The following is a 23,620-nucleotide window of genomic DNA, read 5'->3' as shown; positions in this document are numbered from 1 at the left end:
ACGCAAATATATGTACATATGTGTTAACCGCAACGACTTGACTTTTAAGTCTGCATTACTTCTCGCGTTTGGCGCGCGTGGCTCTAATGGCTAAACGTTGTGGCACAAACAAAACTGCTTTTGTGGTTGTTGTCAATGTTTGGTGGACCACGCTCTTACTGGGATCTACAGTGCTCTTCAATCAGGCGACACCAAGAGACTCAAGCAGGAGACTCAGCAGAATTATAAATTGAGCGCAACAAAATAAAGGTAAAAGTGTCTTCAAACGTGAGAGCGCGGTGCAACAATGTCTAGAAAGCAAAGGTAAGTTGCACGCATGCCAATGAGCACATAAGCAGTGTAATCAAAAATTTTTTTTGTTATTATTCATTTAAGGATATCGTTTGAAGATCTCTCTCGCTTACAGCGCAGGAAGAAAGTTTATATTTGCTAAAATAGAGTTCTAGTGTTTCTTCCACTCCCACTCACTCACTAACTTTTTATAATTTGTATCCCCTCTTTTCGCTCTTTTTCCTCTCTTCCTTTCTTTTTTTATTACCACCTCTGTAGATCTTTGTTATGCTACTTATTTCTTGCTTATCTGCATTTGAACTCCTTCACTCCGCCTTCACCTCTTTCTATTTATAGTCACTCGCTCTTTATTCATCATATCAGTTGCATTAACATGTATTATTCTGCAAATAGTATAGCCGTTGTAATTTTCCCAGCTAGCGGAATTTTTCATTTGCTTAACTTAACCCTATATAATCCGCTCCAATGACGACTTTAAGCTCGCTTCGAGCAAACTTATTTAGAAAACTATATCTATAATAAATCCTAAGTCAATCGGTAAGAGCTTATTTGCCGTTATATTTTCGTAGGTAGGCTGCATTTTTTCATCCAAAACTGTTCTCTTCTTTTCATTGGGGGCGTTTTTTAGGAGGCGGGTCCGAAACCCAGCGCACAGGCCTCGGGAGGGATGTTTCGCCTTCTCTATTTAGCTTGCTTTCAAGCGGATGTTTCTTGGCTACACAGAGCCCACAGAGCTACACAGACCCATGACCGGAAGTCATGAGCTGCTTGAACCATATGGAAAATAATCGTTTCTGCGGAAGATTTTTGGTTCTTTGCGCATTGGCAACGACGAATATTGCAGTCAGTGGAACAATGAGCTGTATGAGGTATACGATGAGATTGACATAATTCAGCAAATTAAGAGACAGCGGCTACGCTGGCTAGGTCATGTCGTCCGAATGGATGAAAACACTTCAGCTATGAGAATATTCGTGGCAGTACCCGCCGGGAGAAGCAGAGAAAGAGAAAGACCTCCACTCAGTTGGAAAGACCAGGCGGAGAAGGACCTGGCTAAGCTTGGAATCTCGATTTCACTCAACCTAAAAATGGCCGAATGCACTTTATGTATTTCAGAAAGACAAGCGTATACTGAGCTCTAAAGATTATTTTGTTGTGACATTTAGCAAAGAACGTTTTGATATACGAGCGCTAGTTTTGTTGTTTAGAGTAACTTAAAATATTCTTCTGGACCAAAAGACATAATTAAATCGCGAACATTTTCAAGCGATTATTTTTTACAACTTTCGACGTGGGTTAACTCAAGAACAGTGAATCGATGAACTTAATTCAATTTTTGGCGATGAAGCTTCATCAAGGACCAGTGTTTATCGATGCTGTCCGTAAACCAATATTGCCAGAACGTCATGGTTGCCTGTTGTTTTTTTGAAAAACTGGACATTATGATATGTCTACCACTAGAACAATGCAGAACACCAACTTCTGAGTGGTACAATATCATTTGTTTGCCAGTTGTCGTTCAGGTAATCAAGAAAAGCAATCGCCGAAGACGGATCACTCTTCACCACGTCAATGCTAGCTCACAAATATCGTTTGAGCAATTGCATTTCTGAGATCTCAAAACATCGATTTCATGACTTATCCCCCTCATACTAGTATTGACTATGCATCGTCTATAAAATGGAAAGCTGTCAGCGAAGCGGCAGCTTTAATTATGATAAGATTAAGACATTTACAACTGATTAGGCGTCAGTCAGTCCGTACAATAGCTGTATATCATCTGACAAGGATTTCAACTCTATACAAAGAAGTTCATTCTTTAATTAACCATAAGGAGGAAACTTATTTCGAATAACACAAAGTGAGTGTCCGAAATCAATCTGAGGAAGCGTAATTTTCACATATTTCTCTTGGAAAGGTGGTCAAACGTTAGATCAGGTTAGGTCAATAAGGAATCCTATCAGGCTATCGAGGCTTCAACAATTGGTTCAAACGTTTTACATGCGTTATGAGTATAGGTCTTAATGGAGGATATTTAAAAAAAAACGGTTTTCGCTGATTAATGTTTGTTTATGTTTTCTTATCCCGAAATGTAAAATGCAACCTACCTTTAGCTTTATCTTAAATCTTTCTGTCGAACCAAAAACCAAATTGAAAGTCAGCTAAGGGAGGAAAAACTTTCAATAAATTTGCCAACATAATGGCATAATGGCAGAAGTCAGAAATGAGCACTTTCAAAGTAACACTTTTTTATAATTTAAAATTTTCATAATCTCATATTTTAAAGTAAATCAATTTACCGTTAGTTCACGGCAATCGTTTATGCCAAAGGCGCTGTCTTGATTTACTTTTAAATTGCCTTTTCGATACCAATTAAATTTTGTTCGTAAATAATGCAATTAAACGTCAAAGGAAGAAAATATTTTATTTAATTTAGTTTGCATATTTTTTCAACACGCATTAATTTGAATATCAAAACGGCGTAAACTGCACCTTCAAGCTGCAATTTTTTTATGGCACAAGTAATTAATTTACAACAGCAACACTAAAACGTTATGATTATAATACCCTTTACAAATAGAAAGCATTTTTCATACAACAACTTGATTTTGGACGTGCAGTTTGTATGGCAGCTATATGCTATAGTCGGCCGATCTGAACAAATTCTGCGAAGGTTGTGGACTTCTCTGAGGCAAGTATCTCTGCTAATTTTTGTATAGATATCTTTTCAATTGAAAAAGCTTTCCATACAAGAACTTTATTTTTGTCGTGAATTTTGTATGGCAGCTATAAGCTATAGTGCTCCGATCTGAACAATTTCACGGGAGATTGTAGAGCTTTTTAAGGAAATTATCGGTGCTAACTTTCGTAAAGTTATATTACCAGATGAAAAAGTTTTCCTTACAAGAACTCGATTTAGAACGTGCAATTTGTATGGCAGCTATATGCTATAGTGCTCCGATCTGAACAATTTCCATAGTGATTATAGTTTTGCCTCAAACAATAGTCCCTCTCAAATTTGGTGATGATATATTGTCAAACGAAAAAGTTTTTCTTAGAAGAACTTGATTCTGATCGTGCAGTTTGTAAGACAATTATAAGCTATAGTGATCCGATATTGATCAGATACATAAATATTATAGGCTTTCTTCTGTGTTTTACAAACTTGATGGCAAACTTAATATACCCTGTTCAGGGTGTAAAAATCCAACGAAATCGAATAAAACGCGCGGCAGTAGTGGCGCATTGATAACAGCGCCAACTAATAAATAAATTGGCATGACAGTAAACGCAGCAACAACAACAATAACCACAAATACATAAAAAAATATCAATAAAGCAACTGTAAACAATAAACTCGCGCTAAAGCAAAAGGCATGCGAACACACACACACATACACTAATAAAAAACAATGAAATATGTATGTACCAAAACAAAAGCAAAAGCGGCATTTGCGACAAAAAGTATTGGAAGCATGCCGCAGATTATAAATAAACTTACATTTAACGCCAGAGCCAGCTAAAATCGGTAAAATAGCCAGCAACCAGTTTAAAACGCAACACCACTGTATACAATAACGTGCATATGTAAGTGTATGCTTGTGTGATACAGTGCTATGTGTGTTATTGTTGTTGTTGAGCGCGCAGGTTTATGATGAAACGACGGCAACAGACTATGCGGCAGCAGCAGCAACTTTAACTAGCGCTAAATGCAACCTGTTAAATGGGCAAATTAAAGCGGCAATAATAACAGCAACAACAACAACAACAACACGGACCATAACAACAGCAAGAGGCAGAAATTGCATAGAAAATTGGCATACAACAAGCTGCAGTTGCTATCAAAGCAGCTACCCAGCCCGCCAAGCAAGTCAGGCAGCCAACAGTCAAATCACAACAACAATAATAATTACAACAGCAACAACAATTACAACAACAATAGTGACAAGCATAACAAGTTGGTGAGGCAGCTGTTAACCGCTGGCCATTGCCTGCTGGTCAAATGCTGTTTTTTGTTATTATTGTTTTTGTTTTTGTTGTTTTATGGTGTTTTTTTTTCATTTTGCTACCGCCAGCCTATTTAACTAGTCAGCCATGCTGTCACCCGAGTGCAAATTAAACAACATCCACATCAATAGATGCGCCGATTAAACAACAACAAAATGAATTACAACAACAAAAGCAAAGGAAACTGTCAAAACTGCACGAATAGCAAGCGATAGCTGAAAATATTACACAAACAACGAGACGCTCGGCACTCTATATTGGCCACACTGATAAAGGCAATTAATAGGCAAACTGGAAGTGACACACACACACGCATACACACATACATACAGGTAAATTGTTACATAGAGACGTTGCTGGCATTTTGGAAGATGGATCATCGAGTCGTACGCTCGTTGCTTGAATGGATCGATTGAGCGCGAGATTGCTGCTGGTGATAGCGGCGAAAAGTCTCAGATATGAAGAAACACACACAAGCATGCAAACTTGCGAATTGCCTTCAAATACAACTAAGTATTTGTATTATACAAAACATAACGAGTTATGCGCAGAGCTGGTTGCTGCAAGTTGCAAATTGCTATGGCAGCTGGCAATATTAGTAGATTTTTAGCCACAAAATATTGATGTTGATACGACAAATTTCAAATTTTTGTATTTTTAATAGAATTTTGTTAAAAACATTTGGAAAAAACACATGTGGAAATCTTGTTAATAAGTTCCACTTGATACAGTTATAAACATATTGTAAAATTTATCAAAATTTTGTACAATGCTTATCACTGATATTGTACTAAAACAAAAAAATAATATGTGGATCGGATTTGATTAAGTTCCACATTATACAGTTAATAATATTATGTAAAATTCTTTATGATTTCATACAACAGATGGGACTGATATCGTATTGAATTAAAAAACACGCATGTGGAACGATTCCGATTAAGTTCCAGTTCCAACAGTTATTTACGCCATGCAAACTTTTTCAAAACGTCGTACATTGACTATAACTGATATCGTATTAAAGTAGAAAAAAAAATTTGGAACTATTTTGATTAAGTTCCACAATAAACAGTTACTAACATCATGAAAAATTCCTCATGATTTCATATAATGGATGTCACTGATATTATATTGAAATAAAAAAAACATATGTGGAACGATTCTGATTAAGTTCCACTTCTAATCGTACTAAAATGAAACAAAAACATGTGGAACGATTCCGACACATTACGCAGTTATTAACATAATACGGATTTTTCATGATTGCGTACAATGGATAGCACTGATACGATTAAAGTGAAAAATATCACTTAGAAATATTTTGATTAAGTTCCACTTGACACAGTTGCCAACACAATGTAAAAAACTAAGTGCACTAATATCGTATTAAAATATAAAAAATAATAATGGTGGCATCAGTTTTGATTAAGTTCCACATTACACGGTCATTAACAATACAATAATTTTAAAAACTGCGTTCAATGCATGTCACTTATATCGTACTAAAATGAAAAAAACATGTGGTACTGTCTTGAATAAGTTCCACATCATACAGTTACTAACATAATGCAAAACCCTTCATGATTTTGAATAATGCATATCACAGATATTGTATTAAAACTAAAATCCTACACGTGGAAACATTTTGATTAAGTTCCACATAATACAGTTATTTACATAATGCAAAAATTTTCAAAACTTCGTTTATAAATGATATTACTGATATCATATTATAATGTATAAAAATAATATACAAGGAAAATTCAACAATTTCTCAAATACACTTTCACTCAACAACGTATTCACCAATCCAAAACTGCCGCCAGCAAACCGAACTGCTGCATGTAACTCAGACATATGTAACTTTGTTGCTTCAAATGAAATAATGTCCAGCGAAATATTTTAATCGCGCACTTGTTTTGTTGCAATATTTGCATAATTGACCGCAAATACGTGCCGCAACGCCTAAAGCTGTGCTAGGATTTTGTTATTTTGTAATGCGCCAAAAGCCGCTTGTTATTTTTCACGCCGATTTGCATAAGTCCACACAGCAAATGCAACAAGCTGTGTGTAATCCAATGAAAATTCTGCGTGCAGCCATTGGACATTTTAATCTGTGTAAAATATGTTAATTTTAAGTAGATAACGTTAAAAATGACCGAATTATAATATTCTTTTTGTTGGTTTTCAGCTGAGCACAAATATATTGTGGCGCACAATTCGATCATTATTTATTTACCCTATGCATTAGTGCGAAACACACGCACATTCTTCTTAATTTCATATAACTAAGCGACCAACTGAACAGCGCGTATGCTTGTGCTGCATTCAGCAGCGATGCCTCACAGATGCGTGCAACCATTCACTGGCAACCGCAATTGGAGTTAATTAACCACAAAAATGTAGTGAGTTAATTAGGCTTGAAGCGCTTACCAACTGCTCTTGAAAGCGTCAATTCATGCGAATGCGCCTTAAAGTAGGCAAGCATAATTATCTTTAAGAGAAAACAAGCAACACGTTAACTACGGCTGCACCAAAGCTATAATATAATATAATCCCCTTCGCAGGTGCATTTTATATAGCATTAAAGGGTATAAAAATTTGTTTATTTTGAACTTGATAGTTCAGTTTGTATGGCAGCTATATATTATAGTTGCCCGATCTGAATAATTTGTTCGGAGATTAAAGCGATGTTTTAGATAATAATCTGTGCCACATTTCATGAAGATAACTTGACAAATAAACGAGTTTTCCATACCAGGACTTTAGCTTGATCATTCAGTTTGAATGACAGCTATATGCTAACGTTATAAAACAAAAAAAATTTTCGTTTCTTGAAGAGAAGGGAACGTATGCAAAATTGCAGGTCGATATCTCACAAGCTGATGCACTAATTCGCGTATATATGTATAAACAGACAGGGTTATATGATCTCTGACGTTTCCTTCTGGATACTCCAAACTTCGTGGCAAACTTTATTTATCTTATTAAGGGCATAAATATATAAAAACTCAGATGCAGCTCTAGTTATGCCAAAAATGCTTCACAAACGCTTCCGAAAGATAAAACACTCACTGTAAGTGTAAGCGTCCAGCTAGGTGTATAATTGTGAAAACATAAGCGCAGGTGTGTGTGCTGCGTTATGATCAGCGGCGCACAGCGCGGCTTCCTACAATATGAGCAACACACAATGGCTGCCTGCACAAAGACCGCACATACGTGTATGCGCCTGCTTGTGAATGTCTTCGCGCGCAATACGCCGCTCGCTTACCTACTTACTCACTCACTAGCTGGTTGGCGCGCTTACCCGCTTATTGTCTTGTACAAGCCTCAAGGCCATTTAAAAATACGCGCTACTAAAAATAAACACAGCGCTACTAAAGCGCACAGCAGCGGCGCGCGCAAATAGTCGCGGCACTGAGAAAACACCATTATGAATGTAAATGCTTGGGAGTGTGTATGCATGTGCGTGCTTGTGTTTGCCGAAAAATTTGCATGCCGAGGCGCTCCGTGGGGTGGAGGGCGCTTAACGCGACGCTGGCGTGCCGACTGACAAGCGAAATGCAAACAAAGCGTCGACGGCGGCGGGGCTCTGGCTGCGTGTTCAAGCAGGCGTGTGGCCACAAGCGAGGCGCGCTCAACTAGGCAGCAGCATAAGCGCAAACCACAACCATACAGTTGTGCGTACGCCGCCATAGTTAGCAAGTCAATGTGCTGCGCGCGTTTTATTTTGTATTTGGTTTTACACCGCAAATGTTTTCATTTATGCTGCGTCGCGGTGTTATTATTTTAATGCCAGCCATGTCGCGCTAATACTTTTTATGGGCATGTAAATACGAGTTTAAGCAATAAAAAAATTGAGATATGCAAAAAAGTTTGGAAACCCAAATTGTCTGGTATAGACTTAAACCAAAAGCGACCACAAAAATGGAAATGCGCATAAAAAAGTGCGTATGTAGACGAGCGCGCGTATAATTTTCAAACAATTTGTTCAGCGATCAAGCAAATGATCCAATCGCGCGATGGTGAATAAGCAAGACTCCGTTTATATTGGAAGGTTGAATCTAAAAGAGACACTTGGACTTACGTCCGACATGATGTTTAAATCATAGCCATGAGTGCCTATAGGCCTACGCAATTTTGAAAATTTGCGTCCGACTGGATTTTTAGTCTTACTAAGCCTTTTGGACAATGTCCAGTAATAACTCCCACGATTGTGGCAAGTTGAACTTTGTTAAGGGCAAGGCAAGTTTACTAGATCTACTACGTTCTACTCTAGGCCAGAAAATCTCTAAGCGTTATAGTCGATCAACGATTGCTAAGCATATGCGAGATTCATAGGTCCAGTGCTAGAACGCAAAATGACAACGGAGATCCAACTCGTTCGCACTCAGTTTCAAACGGTGTAAGAGGCACCCTCTTATAAACTCATTGGCTTAGCAGTTTCCAGCGATTCCGCTCTGTTTGGGCACCCAAACCATTCTGATAATAGAGTAGCTTGATGGTATTTCTAGTTCGCATAGACACTCCTTAACCAACTTTTAGCTCAGCGGAAGTCTTTCGCCATGCAGTCGAAGTAAATGCTCACTTTGGTGAAAAAAGCTGCAGTTCGGCGCACTACATCCAGTGCTACTCTAATCCGGTAGCCTAAAGCTAAACTTGGTTAGAGCCTCATGTAGAAAACTCCTTTTTATCCAAGTTTTCAGGCATGCAGTTAAGGGAGGAGTGGGTTTCGGCGTGTTCTTGTACGGACTCTCTTATATACCCAGTTTCATTGAGTTTGTTGTTGTAGCGCCAGAATTCTCCCAAGTTGTCGGACGGATTAAAAGTCCGGGTCCATTCTGGTTAGACAGACCCGTCTGCTGTGGGAACGGCAGCATCACTGAGTCTTAGAGCGTACTTCGCTGCAACACACAGCCTACAATCTGCATGGGTGCTGTGAGTAAAATGATGTTTAGTGCTTTTGTCGGTATAATACGCAGTGCACCGATGATGCCAATGGAAGCCACTTTGTGGACACTTTCAAGCGTTTTAGCAAATGTAGCCTTTTCGAGCGGCCTTCATTAGACGAAAACATGGAGCAATTTGGCTTGACTTTGTAAAACCAAAGCACTCTTCTTTTGTAACAGTCCCCACCTTTAGTCTAAAGCTACTCTTGCTTACTCTCTTCACAATATTTGGCCTCCATGAAAGTGATCTATCAAGGAACTTATTGTTAAAATTATGGAACGAAAGTTAATCTCGCTGTTACTAACTGCGTCAACGCCTTGCTGACTGCGACACTATATGCTTAGCCTAAACATATCACTAGACTTGTAGCCATACCGCAAACAAACAATAACGCAGCGGCTCAAACTAAACTTTGTATTAGTCTGTAAACATATAGAGTCTAATTAGCGGCTCGCGTAGCTTTGCTCGTTTTCACGCCATTTAGCATAGTCTAAAAATAGCATGATATTACAAATATGATCATTTACATAAATATGACAGGTTCTAAACACAACATGTTTGTTGTACAATCAAAATTAGTTTTTTCTTGGAAAGCAGAAATTCGTTCGCTTATATGAGATATATATGTACTTATGTATATATATAGAACTCGTATATATGTATGTGCCATATATAGTACTTATTGATTTAGCACTTCTATATTTATGCTTAATATATGCTTATGGCCGGCTAGTTTTCTTGAGCCGTCGAAAGCGTCTGCCTTGCAGCAACAACAAAATTAAATATTCAACTTGGAAACTTTCGTTTGCGACTAGAAAAAAACTATAAATATCTATAAATGGCGCATAAATTAGTAAGCATGTGAAATGTTTGCCAAAGATAACACAAATCAAATGTCAAATTATCAAAATAAACATATGTATATATATATATATATACATATATCAGGTCTGTCTCATATGTGTATAGAACTTCAAAATTTGCCAGAAATTCGCATAAAAGTATCGCAAAGATAAGATAAACAGTAATTTTTTTTGAGGGCATGACAGTGAGAGAAAATATTAGAGATCTTAGCTTTGTGAATTTTTTATTGGTTTTCGCAGAAAATAAATGATGAACTTAATGCAGCTGACAACACGCCAAAACCTGTTAACTGAACTGCTATTATAAGCATAATTATATCATATTTTAATCAGGGTATAAAAACAGGGTATATTTAAAGTTTAAATGGCCGAATAAATGTCTAATTTTACCAATTTTTTTCTTTATGTAATAACTGAATTAATTTATTACAACTTTTGAGCATACCAAATAGCAGCATTTGAATAATAGTTTTTTAATTTTTTCATAATTTTTTTTGGAAATTCTTCCATTGGTAGCTGGTTTCCTCAGGAGTCCTCGGGTGGTCAGCATATGTAACAGGCGTAGGATTATTCTACAATCAAATTTCATCGCTTAGTGGAAGAGTACAAATCGTGATTTATCGAAGGTTTTGAGAAACAAAATATTTTTTGACAAAGTTGAAAACAAAACAAAATAATTTTCGGTCTAATTTTGATCACAAATCGCCTTGAAAAAACTAGTTCAAATGGTAAAATAAAAATAATAATAATAAATAAAATTTCAGTAAAATCGCTTCAATAGTTTTAAACCAGACGTGAACACCGACTTGGAAAACGTTTGGTCGAAAAAAACACTATCAAAAATTTATGTATGTGTACTCGTATTACATATACAAAAAAAAAAAATTTGAAATCTCAAAACCGATAGCTGAAACCACTGTGGGGGAGACTAAGATACGTCTTGGTACCACGAGGGGCTGCCCACAGGGTGGCTATGGAGCCTTGTAGTAGATGAGCTCTTTGGGTTGCTCACTAACAATGTGATTCTTCCGATGATATTGTCATAATAGCGCGAGGTAAATTTGAGAACACTCTCTGCGACATAGTTTAAAGGGGCTTGAGTCTAGTAAGGGGAAAATGAAATACGGTAGGGTTAAATATTAACCGTTGTCTCTTTACAAAGCGAAGATCTCTTCCGGGCTTGAGGCCTCTAACACTCGGTGACAGGGAGTTGGAAGTGGCCCTATGGGAAGACACACCACTGGTCCTTCCTCCAGTGTGGGGCCAGAACCATGCATTGCGGTGGCGTCCCTTACTATAAAGAAGTTGCCCTGCACGGTAAAGAGAGTAGGGAGAGAACAGCATTGGATGGACTGCGCCGCGCCAAGCTACTATTGGGAGGCTACAACCTTGTAAAGGTTTAAAGAAATGATCAACATCCCCCAAAACATATTTCGCCTCCTTGTCGCGCTCTATACAAGGTACTGCAGGCTCAGGAAACACTTGTCCAACATGGACATATAGTCTTTCCGCAAACAGGCGGTATGGCGACAAGGAACAGGAAACTCCACAACACCCGATTCTAGATTGCACAGCAATTTGTAGAAGCAGGTTCAAGGCCCTAGGTTCCATCTACGCGGACAGGGCCATAATCTCAGTCGCTCCTGAAATTGTTCAGAATGTTGGACCTTTGTGACCATATGTGATATAGGAGAAAGCCCAATAGGCCAAGGTCGCAGTGCAAAATCTCAATTTTCTATCTATAATGTATAATTCGCCCCTAAGGCCCCCCTAGGGGCATGGAAATAGGCGAAAAAGAGGTTGCGAGAATATATGTAAATTTATATGTAATTTGTACATATAATTTACTTCCGGGAAAAAACGCTCTGACATTTTGCACACAATCTTATATTCACGTATAAAGTCGATATACGTATATACACATTTAGCAGTCGATATTGAATTGCCTTAAATCATTAATTTAACACATTTAAGTAAATTTAACTTCTTCATCTCACTAAAGTCGACATAAAGCCATAATGGCAGTGCAGTTGGAAGAATTCGACAATCTTATATTCAGTTATAAAGTCGATTTTCTTGTGTATACACATTTAGCAATCGATATTGAGTTGCTTCAAATCATTACTTTAACATATATAAGTTAATTAACCTTCTTCATTTTACTGAAGTTGACATAAGGCAATAACGTTTTTCTTCCATGCTCCCAGTCGAGTGATCGATACCAAAGCTTAAAAGCCTGTAGAAAACTAACTTCACAAATTGATAGGGTACACGCGTGTATCGTGCTTTATTTGGTAAATAGATTTAAGCGTTTATTACTTACATTATAAAAAAGTCGCGCCAACGCACTCCACCACAAAGTGACTAAATACATATGTATGTTTGTACTATATGTTCTTTTCACCGTCTTCTTCACAACGCCTACTAAATTTTATTGCTTTTAGGTAACTTTTATGATCACATTGGCTTACATTTTTGTCACTTTAATAGCTGAGTGCAGTTATCAAACAGTAAATGCACATAAAATGCCTCATAAATGTTTACATGGCCCACTTGAGCTATACTATATACTATTTGTAAGCGAAGTGATTACACGGCTGACAAAGCGAACCGAGCATTCTATGGAGTTACAGTTATAAGCCGCTTTGTGCTCGCTGCTTTTGTTAATTACAACTTTTTCGGCTAGTAATTTGGCTCAAAACAATTTCAAAAATATTTATTTATTTTCTAACTTTTTTTTTTAAAGGCAACGATTTGCCACAAATTCTGGTTATTTTTGCTTTAAAAATCTGGTTTGTTATCGTCTGGCGCTTAAAATAGTTAGTCTATATTTTTCGGAATTCAATTTTATTCACTTTTTACGCCGGGAGTGCCTTCGCAGCAAACGCACGGGCGCGGCGACATTGCAGTGACAGCACAAAAGCGCCGGCGCAACAGCAGCGAGTATATCATAAATGATTGGTAACAACCGCACTGCCTACTGGCTAGACAGACGCGACGACGGTGACACACCCGGTAAAGTTTTGAGTTGCAAACTAAAAATAGAATTATTAAAAATCCTACAATATTTACCATGATATGTATGCGAGAGTGGCGAGCGGCTAGTGTGCGCGGTGAATGATTTTTGCTGAGTCGGAGTGTGATAGCGACGACGAGTGCGGTTGCAGTTGCGGTTAGTTTCATTTCTATTACTGTCGAGGTGCGCGCTTGTTGTTGTTATGGTTAAAATTGAAAAGACAGTGAGATAAATTGAATTCGTGGAACTCGTTTGCCGCAACTCGCTGTGACTAAGTTATTTATAGGTCAGCGCCATTGTAAGTCGGGCGTAGTTATATAGGCAACGATGAGGGTTATGTAAACCGGGGAGAAGCATATGGATAAGAGGCCAAAAGAGCTTTTTCATGGATGGGTCGAAGCTAGGAGGGAAGATTGGAGAGGTGAGTCAGCGGAAAGAAGCTTTTCATCGCGTTTAGCTTTTGGCTATCTTTCTCCTGTAGTATTTTTCAGGCAGAAGTGGTTGTTCTCAGTAAAAAAAAAGCTGGAATTGCTGGAAACTGCAAAGTCAAAGTCAAATTTTGGGACGAAAAGAAGCCTGAATAAATGCAAAACCCGCCATTTTATGCAGGAAAAAACAAGGGTTTGATGTGGTTTGTGGGCCGGTGGAATTATCGGTCCATATTTCTTCAAAAATGATGCCGGTAAGAACGTAACCGTCCATGGCAACTGTTATCTTGTCATGATAACCGACTATTTGATGCCCGAAATTGAAGCTCGCGATCTCGGCGACATTTGGTTTCAACAAGACGGCGCCACTTCCCACACATCGCATAAATCAATGGATTTATTGAGAGAACATTTCGGTGACCACATAATTTCACGTTTTGGACGCGTCGATTGGCCACCAAAATCATGTGATATCACACGGTTAGAATTTTTCCTGTGGGGATATGTAAAGTCTAAAGTAATCACGAGGGTCATTCATCAGTTACCTGTCGAAATGCTCGAACATATTAAAATTGAACTCAATGGATGGACCAACTTAGACTTAACCGCGGAAATAATCTTCAAAAAATAAATGCCAAAAAAATATTCTTTCGAATTATAATGAACATTCTCCATTAAATTTGAAGTTTCTGCGTTTTTTTCTTAAAAAAAAGGGAATCTTGAAATGGATTATCGTTGATATACCCGTCTAACTAATTGTTGACTGTTAGCCTAAAATTTTCCACTATAAAGTGGCTCGCAACACCTGTTTAAGTTGACTGTTGTGCTTGCTAAATAAACTCAAGTGTGCACTCTATGTTTCAGACTATAATTGCTGTTGAATCATTGCTTGATTACCTGCTGGGTTTATCAGGCTTAAGTGGTTACCACTTCATTAAGGCAGCAACAGGTCAGCAACAACAATGCAAAAGAAAAAGAAGTAGTCAACAACAACAATCCACAAGAAAAATAAGTAGTAGTAGACAAGCGCGTAAGCCAACTACGAGCCATTAACTGCCGAGAAGTCACTATAAATTGGCAACAAATTGAAATTATTAAGCGCTTATTTATTTGTCTAAAGATTTGTGTCATAATACTGTACTGTTATGTACGAAGCACACAATGACGATAAGAAAGGTGTATTTGTTCAAGCACAATTGAGTGCGTGATATGTTGAACGTAGAGACGATCATTTATGGTGTTAGACTGAACGGTGGCGAGCAGGGTGCAGTGGGAGGACATATTTGGGGTTTTTCATCATGGATACACAAAGGCCGAAAATTAAAAAAAAATACTTTAAAATAGAAAAAAAAACTTTGTTTTTCGCATTATTTGGAGCATTTTGCTTGTCATCATCTGACGTTAATAAACAAGTGTTTGACGCGCGGCATATCAAAACATTTGGTAGCACGCTTAAAACAATTGAGAAAAGGTTAGATCATTACGTATATAAACAAGCGTGGCTTTTACTTGTGTCTACTGGTTCAAAACAGCACCTCTGCTGTCTTAATCTCAGTTTTGTTTTTGCCGTAGCGACAGCTATTGCCTCGGCATATTGTCTTCATCATTAACCCATTAGGTGGTCTAACGCATATAATTGATTATACTTGGTTATGTGTGGTTTCATCTAATTTTATTAAAACGGTCTGTTGATTAAAGCAACCGTGAAAGCCCAGCGTGTGCTTGAAGTAATTTTAGTATGTTAACAATATATAAATATTTCATATTAATTAATCATTACTTAGAGCAGTTTTAGCGGTCAGCAGGAAAAATTTAATGTTTTGTAAAACTTATTGGTATCTGAATACTAATTTCGTCTGGAAGAACTGAATGATATTTAAGGTTATGAATGTACATAATCAGCTCTTTCAACTTTTCTTATAGTTGATCAGGTTTCTCCTTCTACACGGGCGATGCGCTGTTATGATATCAGATAATTTTGGTTTTAAGGCGCCTGATAGCCGATTAGATATTGTTTTCGTGTCGGAACTTCAACATAAAAGGATATAAAAAATCTTTATCTTCATTTTGATTTTGATCAGTCAGTTTGACTGGCAGCTAAACGATATAGTGGTTAGATCGGATTTTTTTTTATTGCCAGAAAATGTTTATCAACTTCAGTTTCAGACTTCCTGGCGATTTCAATGTTTTATAACGCAGAGGTGTCACGGTCTTTGAAGAATCAGACCGCGTAAGTGTTGAAAACTTAAACACAATCCAAGAGGAAGCTTAAGAACAATCTACGGGGGAACCCAAAGATGCTGGTACGGTAATAAAGACTAAGTCCAGGGCTAAAACCAGGAAGAATGTGTTGAAAACGAAAGCTACTAATAAAATGGTAACCAAAGTTCATGAAAGACTTAGCTGCAAGTCCAAGTTCATGAAGGAAGAGAAGGAAAGGATGCAGGAAGGCCGAGCGTACTGCGGATCGCGACCACAATTCACGCCGTAGGGCCCACAGTTGGGATTGCGGCTAAAAGGCAGCTGTCCGTTGAATTCGAAAAAGCGAGGACTGTGAAAGAATGAAGTGAAAAAACTTAGCTCCACAGCTAAATGTCAGAGTCGACCAAGAAAAACCCTTCACCTCCAGTGTGACAACAACAGCTAGAGAGATAGCCAAGAGGCATTTAATCGTGACGCTCATTGACCGCAGCGACCTCCTAGAGCAGATTACGCAGGAACAGTGGAAAGCTGTGGAACTGAACCTGCATGATGAACTTTTTTTATGAAGACCCGGACATGCCTAAGCCAACATTTTAACTAAGGCAAAAGCTGACTTAATTAGTAAGAAAATTACTCAACCGAGTGAAGTGTGCCCCGCCGAGTGGCGAGTTGGTAATATTGCCATTGATAACTAGCCAATGCCACACAACAAAATTTACACAAGTGCTGATTAGTAGAATGTGCCACACAAAATTTTACGAGCCGATGCGTATTGCTATATAATATATATACATATATCTATAAATATATAAAGTTAATAATTTTTGCGTCTGTGCGTATATGGCGAACCAATCAATGCTTCGGCGAATCGCACATTGTTAACCCAGTCGCCAATTACTTAGCCGCTGTCAATTATTTAATTTCATATTCGCCGCATTATTCAATCAACGGCGACAAAGCGACACGCGGCACGATCTCTCTTTAATTGACTTGTCACAGAGACTTTGGCTAATTGTGGGGCCTATAAATAACCCAATAGCCGGTAACGTACACACAAAAACATATGTCTATATGAATATATAGTGCATACATATTAGGGTGGGTAAAAAAACGAATATTTTTTTTCGTTTACTACTCTTCTGAAAAATAGGTGCTTAGACACTTCTATCAAAATCTATGCAATTAAGAGCTTCCAATTCAAATGTTAGGGTGGGTCAAAAATTATTTTTTTTTTTTCAAAATCAAAGAAACGAATATTTCTTTTTCGTTGACCAACCCTACAAAAAAAGTTTTTAGACACTTCTACGAAAAACTAACCAATTATGAGCTTTTAATTTACATATTAGGGTGGGTCAAAAAAATTTAATCTTTTTTTTCATTTCTACTCTGACAAATAAGTGCTTAGACACTTCTACGAAAATGTATGCAAGTAAGAGGTTTTAATTTATGTACATATTGGGGTGGGTAAAAAAGTTCAATATTTTTTTTTCGTTTACCACTCTGAAAAATATGTGCTTAGACACTTCTACGAAAATTTTTGCAAGTAGGAGTTTTTAATTTACATACATATTAGGGTAGGTCAAAAAAAATCAAAAAATTTTTTTCGTTAATAACTTTTAAACGGTTAGGTCATACAATAATATTTTGTATATTATGCAATTTCTTACAACACTTATGAAACCATATATTTCTACAAGTAGTGCGAAGCGAGTTATGAAATTTTTTAACTGATAATAAGTAGAAACATAGAAAACTGTAAGATGGAGAACTTGTCGTTACATTTAAGAGCGCACACTTACGAGAGATTAACTTGGTGGTGTCTCAGAACTTATTTTCCAGAGTATCAATCGAACAAATATATATTATTTTTTCTTAACCCACCTTAATACATACATTTTTAGCAAGGCGCGTACAAGTATTACACATTCATGCAAACATACATATGTACATATATGTGTCTGTGTGACCAGTAGTAGGTTAGGCGCCTGTTAGCTGTCAGTAAGCTGGCGTACACACACATACACATGCGCAAGTCCTCTTTGAGAATTTCTCGCGCATTTCGCATATCCAACACAACAAAACTTGCATACATGTAGACATATGTAACAACAACAAGCTGAGAAATGTGAAGCGCATAGCAAGAGTTACTTGTAAACCTTTAATTAATGTTAATCAATTTAATTTGTCTCTCAGCGTACACTCACACACACACACATACTAGTGTAGCTATATCAGCGCGCACTTCGCTATACAATTCGTTTATTTATGGGACACTTTCGTTGTGTTCATTTCATTAAATCTTGGCCGCATCGACGAGTCGGCGGCGTGCCGCGTCAAGTGACACGGACTCTTGGTATTTGGCGCAGACACACACGGACACATGCATGCTCACTTAAATCGGTACATACATATATAATGTATGTGGGTGCGTGTCTGCTGGTGGCGGCTGTTGCTGTCGGTGGCAATAGCGTTGACAACCACCATGCTAACAGCAACCTTGACCATGGCACATACGCATCGCACGAGAGCTGCTCGTCGCTGCTGCGTCTTTATTTATTTGTATTGTATTTTTCTATTATTGTACTCTTCTATTTATTGCACTAATTTTATTGCGATGCTTATTAAAAGGCAAATTACAAATGTGTTTATATGTACATATATGTATGTTTGTATGTGTGTATTTTTGACAGCCACTTCCGGCGCACTACGCGTTAATTAAGCTTACGGCCGCCCGGCGTGTTGTTGTTGCGCAGCTATGGCGCCGCAGTTATTACTCGAATTTTGTTATTATTTCGTCAAAGATAAAAAACTAACAAACAAGCGCTATTTTTAGCTGCCTAACTGCGATTACAGCGCTAGCTTTTGGGCTGCAGTGCAAGAGGTGTTACTGCCAGCTGGCGTTTAGCTTAAGTTGTTGGTGGAATTAAAGTAATCCAAATATTTAATTGATAATGTTTGAGCATTTGTGCTGCACACACGCTTATCTTTACTTGAATTACCGTTATGAAAGCAAATTAATAACCTAAAAACTACACTGTTGCATTAAGACCAGGTCCAAACGGACTAATGCGGTACTAGTTGATATTAAGAGAGCAAAAAAAAGAAAAAACTTTAACTTTGTTTGCATAACAGCTATAATACCCTGCACAGGTGTATTTCATGTGGTATAAAAGGGTATATTAAATTCTTAAATAAATTAAATTGATTTTTATTGTTCACTTTGTATGGCAGCTATATGCTATAGTGGTCCGACCTGAACGATTTAGCTGGGGATTGTAGCGTTGCTTTGGATTATAGTATTTGAGAAATTTCATGCCGATATCTTGTCAAATAAAAAAGCTTTCCATACAAAAATTTGATTTGAGACGCCCGTTTGTAGGGCAACTATATGTTATAGTAGTCCGATCTGATAAATTTGTTCGAGGATCGTAGCGCTATCTTCAGTTATAATGTGTACTAATTTTCATGTATATATCTCTTCAAATATAAAAGTTTTTCATACAACGACTTGATTTTGATCGTGCAATTTATATGGCAGCTACATGCTATAGTAATCCGATCTGAATCATATGTTCAGAGATTGTAGCCTTGCTTCAAATAATAATTCATGCAAATTTTCATGCCGATATCTTGTCAAATAAAAAAGTTTTCCATACAAAATTGGATTTGAGACGCCCCTTTGTAGGGCAACTATACCTATACTGGTCCGATAGACGAACAAAAAGGCGTATATCAAAAGCAAATACCAAAAATAAGCAGAGTACTATAGCTCAAAACCATCCTCATATTTGCTAACGAAATATAGCATTAAGTATGGTCATTAATAAATTAGGCGCTAATGCTTAAATAACTACAAATTATTATTGCTTATACACGCAGCAATTAATCAATTATGTAAACACATTCGAAAATATACACGCCACGGCAAAAAGTCGAACAAATGGCAATAATTTGAACACAAAAAATTATTAATAACTTTTTTCACACGCTCGTTGACAGGTGCCGCTGTTTGTTTTGCTGTTGTTTTTATATGTTTCAAACACGATACACATGCACAATTGGCACATATGCGCACAAACGCACACACACACGCATTTATGCATATGTACATACATACAATTAAATATATGTATGTATCCGCTTGCATAGCTTAAGCTTCACACGTTTAAGCCACTTCATGCGGCCAACTCATTTCGGACTTATGTGTAATTACTTCACGCTCAATTGTTGTTGTTATTGTTCACTTTTTTCCCCCATTGTTTTTGTAATAGTTTTTTATTTGCTTTGCATTTTTTGTTTGAACTTTTTCAAACATTGTTGTTGCCTGTGTTGTTTAGCTCGTGCTGCTATTGACTTAATTACAAAATGAGCACTTATTTATTTACATTTAATTTCAAATAACAACAACAACAACAAACAAAGCTACTATGAAACGCATTACAAAGTAAACAAACAACAACAATCACACACACAACAAACACAGGAACATTAAAATAAAATAATAATATTGGAAATTCAATGGCTTATTGTAGTTGTTGTTGTAAAGTGAATAATTATTTAAAGCTCATGGCAAACATACAACCCATATATACATATTTTGATATGTGTACATTCTATATGAACGCGGTTTTTGAAATCAATGCGCCAGCCGACAACAACGTGGGTGTTGCCACGTAATTCATTGTGTTATTATTCGCCACATAAAGCATTTTTGCTGGATGTGTGTGTTTGTTTCGGCTCGTATTAGACAATAATAGTGAATGGAGAGCAATTTATGTCAAGAATATAGTAACCCTAGATAGCATTCTAGAACATTTACCATGGTTGGTTGGTCGAAAGGCAAGATTAGGCCCATTGTGCTCCCGGGTCGTAACAAAATTAAGCCTTATTCAGCAACTCAGCATATTTGGTAAAATACTCAATTTTTTTCATCCCTGCTGACCAATGCCAGAGCCATGAAAGACCACCTGCTGTTATACCAACAATTTCGGTCTGCATGAAGCTGCCTTCTTTGCATGGATTACTATAGAAGAAGCCCGCTCTTTTTCCTATTTCACTCTTTGATCTGTCGGTGAATATATTTTACTGTTAGAACTATCGATCACAGCACCATTGGTACATTTTTCTCTTCTGGGAAATGAAAATGATATGTTTAACACCTCATGTGTCTTCTTTTCTCGGTCGCGTTGCCAGATTAGTCCGAGTTTATTAACTACCTCGAGTATGATATCATTCGAGTGGTGACGCTGCGTCCGACTCCAATGGCCTAAAATCATGAGCTGGCTGGCCGTAAGCATTCCCTCATACTTCACTTGTATATGAATTGGCCGGAGGTCAAGGATAACCTCCAGAGCCTTAGTTTGTGTAGTTTTCAATGCGAACGTAATTCCCTGCATGCAGGCCCGTTGCACCTGTCTCAAACTTTTCGATAATACTATACAGCATGGGAGGTCACAAAGCTTTCCTGGAGGAGTTCCAGTTACAAAGAGTTTTGGAGGATCTGCTCTCAATTTTCTTCAGCTTAGTTTTTAATGTAGGACCACTCCAAGTTTTTTGACAGAGCTCCAGAGCGTACCAGTTCTACAGGGATATCGAATTGTATAATTTTTGTCCTTCTTCTCAAACCCCATATTTCTGTTTTCACAAGCTTTCATGGAAGCCGAATATCGAAGATGGAGCAAAAAAGGCATCGATTGCCTCTACTGTTATGGAGGAGCCATTGGCAAAAGGTGGGGTCTCTCACCAAAATTGGCCCTACAAAAGACCACACTTGCAAAGAAACTCGAAAACGTTCAACGGACGGCGCTTATCAGTATGTGGGGTGCACTAAGGTCCACTCCAACCATTGCACTTAACGCCATCTTGCACATAGTCCCCGTAGACATCGGCGGAAGGTGAATGGATGGCTGCGAAAATTGCTATCAGATTCAGAGAGCGCAAAAATAGTAACTAAAATATCACGAAATTTTGTGTTTGCCACATTAATAAGTGGCATATTAGGGCTATTTAATATTTACTCATTGATAAGCTTACCTCGGGCCTATGCGAGCGCAAACATTATAGTTATTACAACAACCATATTATTGCACTAACTTTCCATTTTATTTACAAATGCTGGCATAAAAACAGTAACGGGAACTTAAGTAAATAGTGAAAATGTAATATGTGTTATTGTTGTTGTTGTAATGCAACAAATTGCTTTATTAATTATTGTGCCTTGATTAGGCCTTTAAGCTTAACTAATTTATCAGTTAATAGCAGAGAATGTAAACAGCGGCGTGCCATCACAAACACATACACACATACATATGTATATAGATGCATACATATGCACTAACCGCCATTAATGCTTGACTGTTATAGCATTTGAAAATACACAAATATCCGTAAAGAATTTCTTCTCGCGCTTTTCGTTAAGATTACGCGGAATACAATGGCATAAAGTGAACACGTGTATTTGACAGTTTAATTGACATACGGGGAAGCAGTGGCAGTGTGGTGGCGTTGCTGGTGATGGTGGTGAGCTGGGCTACAGTGTGCGGGGAGTTCATGGTGGTTCCCCCCAGCAACGCAGTGAAGCCGCTCAATTAGCTGAGCGTTGTGCTTGTCATGTATCAGTTTAAGCAAAAAAGCTTATGAAATTAATCTGCGACATAAAATACTGACAGACGCTGCGAAGGAGTAACAAAATAATGCAGGTGTACAGTATATTATGTACGGCAATATATTAAATTAGAAACAATTGGTTGGAGATATTAAACGCGACCTCAAAGGTTGAATATGAAATTAATCTGCATACTTTGGCTTCAGGGGAAGGAGTTGTCAACTAAATTTGGTGTTTATGAAAAGGAAAAAATGAAAAAATAATAAAAATGAAAAAAACATCAAATTTATTTAAATGAAAAAATAATGAACATTTTTTTTCATTTTCATTAACACCAAATTGGTCGACTATTCCTTCCCCTGAAGACAGAGAGACACGCAATACGCTAGTAATCTTTCAATTTGGCTAGTAATACAAAAATCCCACGAAAATAGCAACGTTCCACCACGGATTTGGTATCATTGTTAACAGAAAGCAAACTGAAATATTTTTACTTTGTTTTTGATTTTCCGCACTGCTACAGCAAACAACATAAGCATACAAATATAGGGCCAACAGTACCGCGTTTGACCTGCCAATGCCTCTATTTGACCAAAACCCACACGGTCCAGCGTTATTCTCTGTGTGTGTTGAGTATTATACCAAAATCTTGCTGAACAAACAAACAGTAAGCGGAAAAATTTCACGCAGTTAATTGGCAATGAAGCTTTGGAATTCCAGGAGCAAAAAAAAACAACAATAAAAATACTATTCACAAAAAATATTGACACTATAAACATTTTTGCTCGCCAATTCAAAGGCACATATACACACACACACATACACATTAATATAATATAACGGTTATGAAATTACTTACGCGATATTGTTGTTATTGTTGCAGTGCACGTGCTTGTTTTGGCGATGTTTTTTTATTTAGAACACACCGTTTGTTGCTACAACTTTGCTCTGGCAATTTTTGATTAACACTATTGTTGTAAGCAACAATTGCTATACCGTATTATTTTATTTTCGCTCTTCTGTGGAATTGTGTGCTGCTATTTTACGCTTTCGTTGCGCACAACCGACAACCGACCACAATGTTATATAAATGCAACAAACTCACTTTGGCGAGCTGTTTTATACTGTTATCCATAACTGCAATGAGAAGAAAGATGAGCATTATTTAAAGGTGTACAAATGTTGAAATATAATTTAATTTATTTCATAATTCAAATTTAAATTTTTGTCTTGTAAACAAGTTGAAACAACAAATAAA

General features: G+C 37.4%; 1 protein-coding gene across 4 annotated transcripts in view; it reads right to left on the bottom strand.

Annotated features, from left to right (window-relative positions):
• The window catches only part of LOC120776776 (receptor-type guanylate cyclase Gyc76C-like), a 132,582-nt gene that overhangs the window by 41,505 nt on the left and 67,457 nt on the right, over positions 1–23,620 (bottom strand). For all 4 annotated transcript variants that reach the window (XM_040107753.1, XM_040107754.1, XM_040107752.1 and 1 more), the window contains one exon: positions 23,222–23,499. The gene's annotated coding sequence lies outside the window, so the exon portion shown is untranslated. The remainder of the gene's footprint in view (positions 1–23,221; positions 23,500–23,620) is intronic.

The sequence above is a fragment of the Bactrocera tryoni genome, chromosome 5 (genome assembly GCF_016617805.1).
Source record: "Bactrocera tryoni isolate S06 chromosome 5, CSIRO_BtryS06_freeze2, whole genome shotgun sequence".
NCBI lineage: Eukaryota > Metazoa > Arthropoda > Insecta > Diptera > Tephritidae > Bactrocera > Bactrocera tryoni.
The sequence above is the reverse complement of the archived record's forward strand: the minus strand, read 5'-3'. Positions and strand labels throughout refer to the sequence as shown.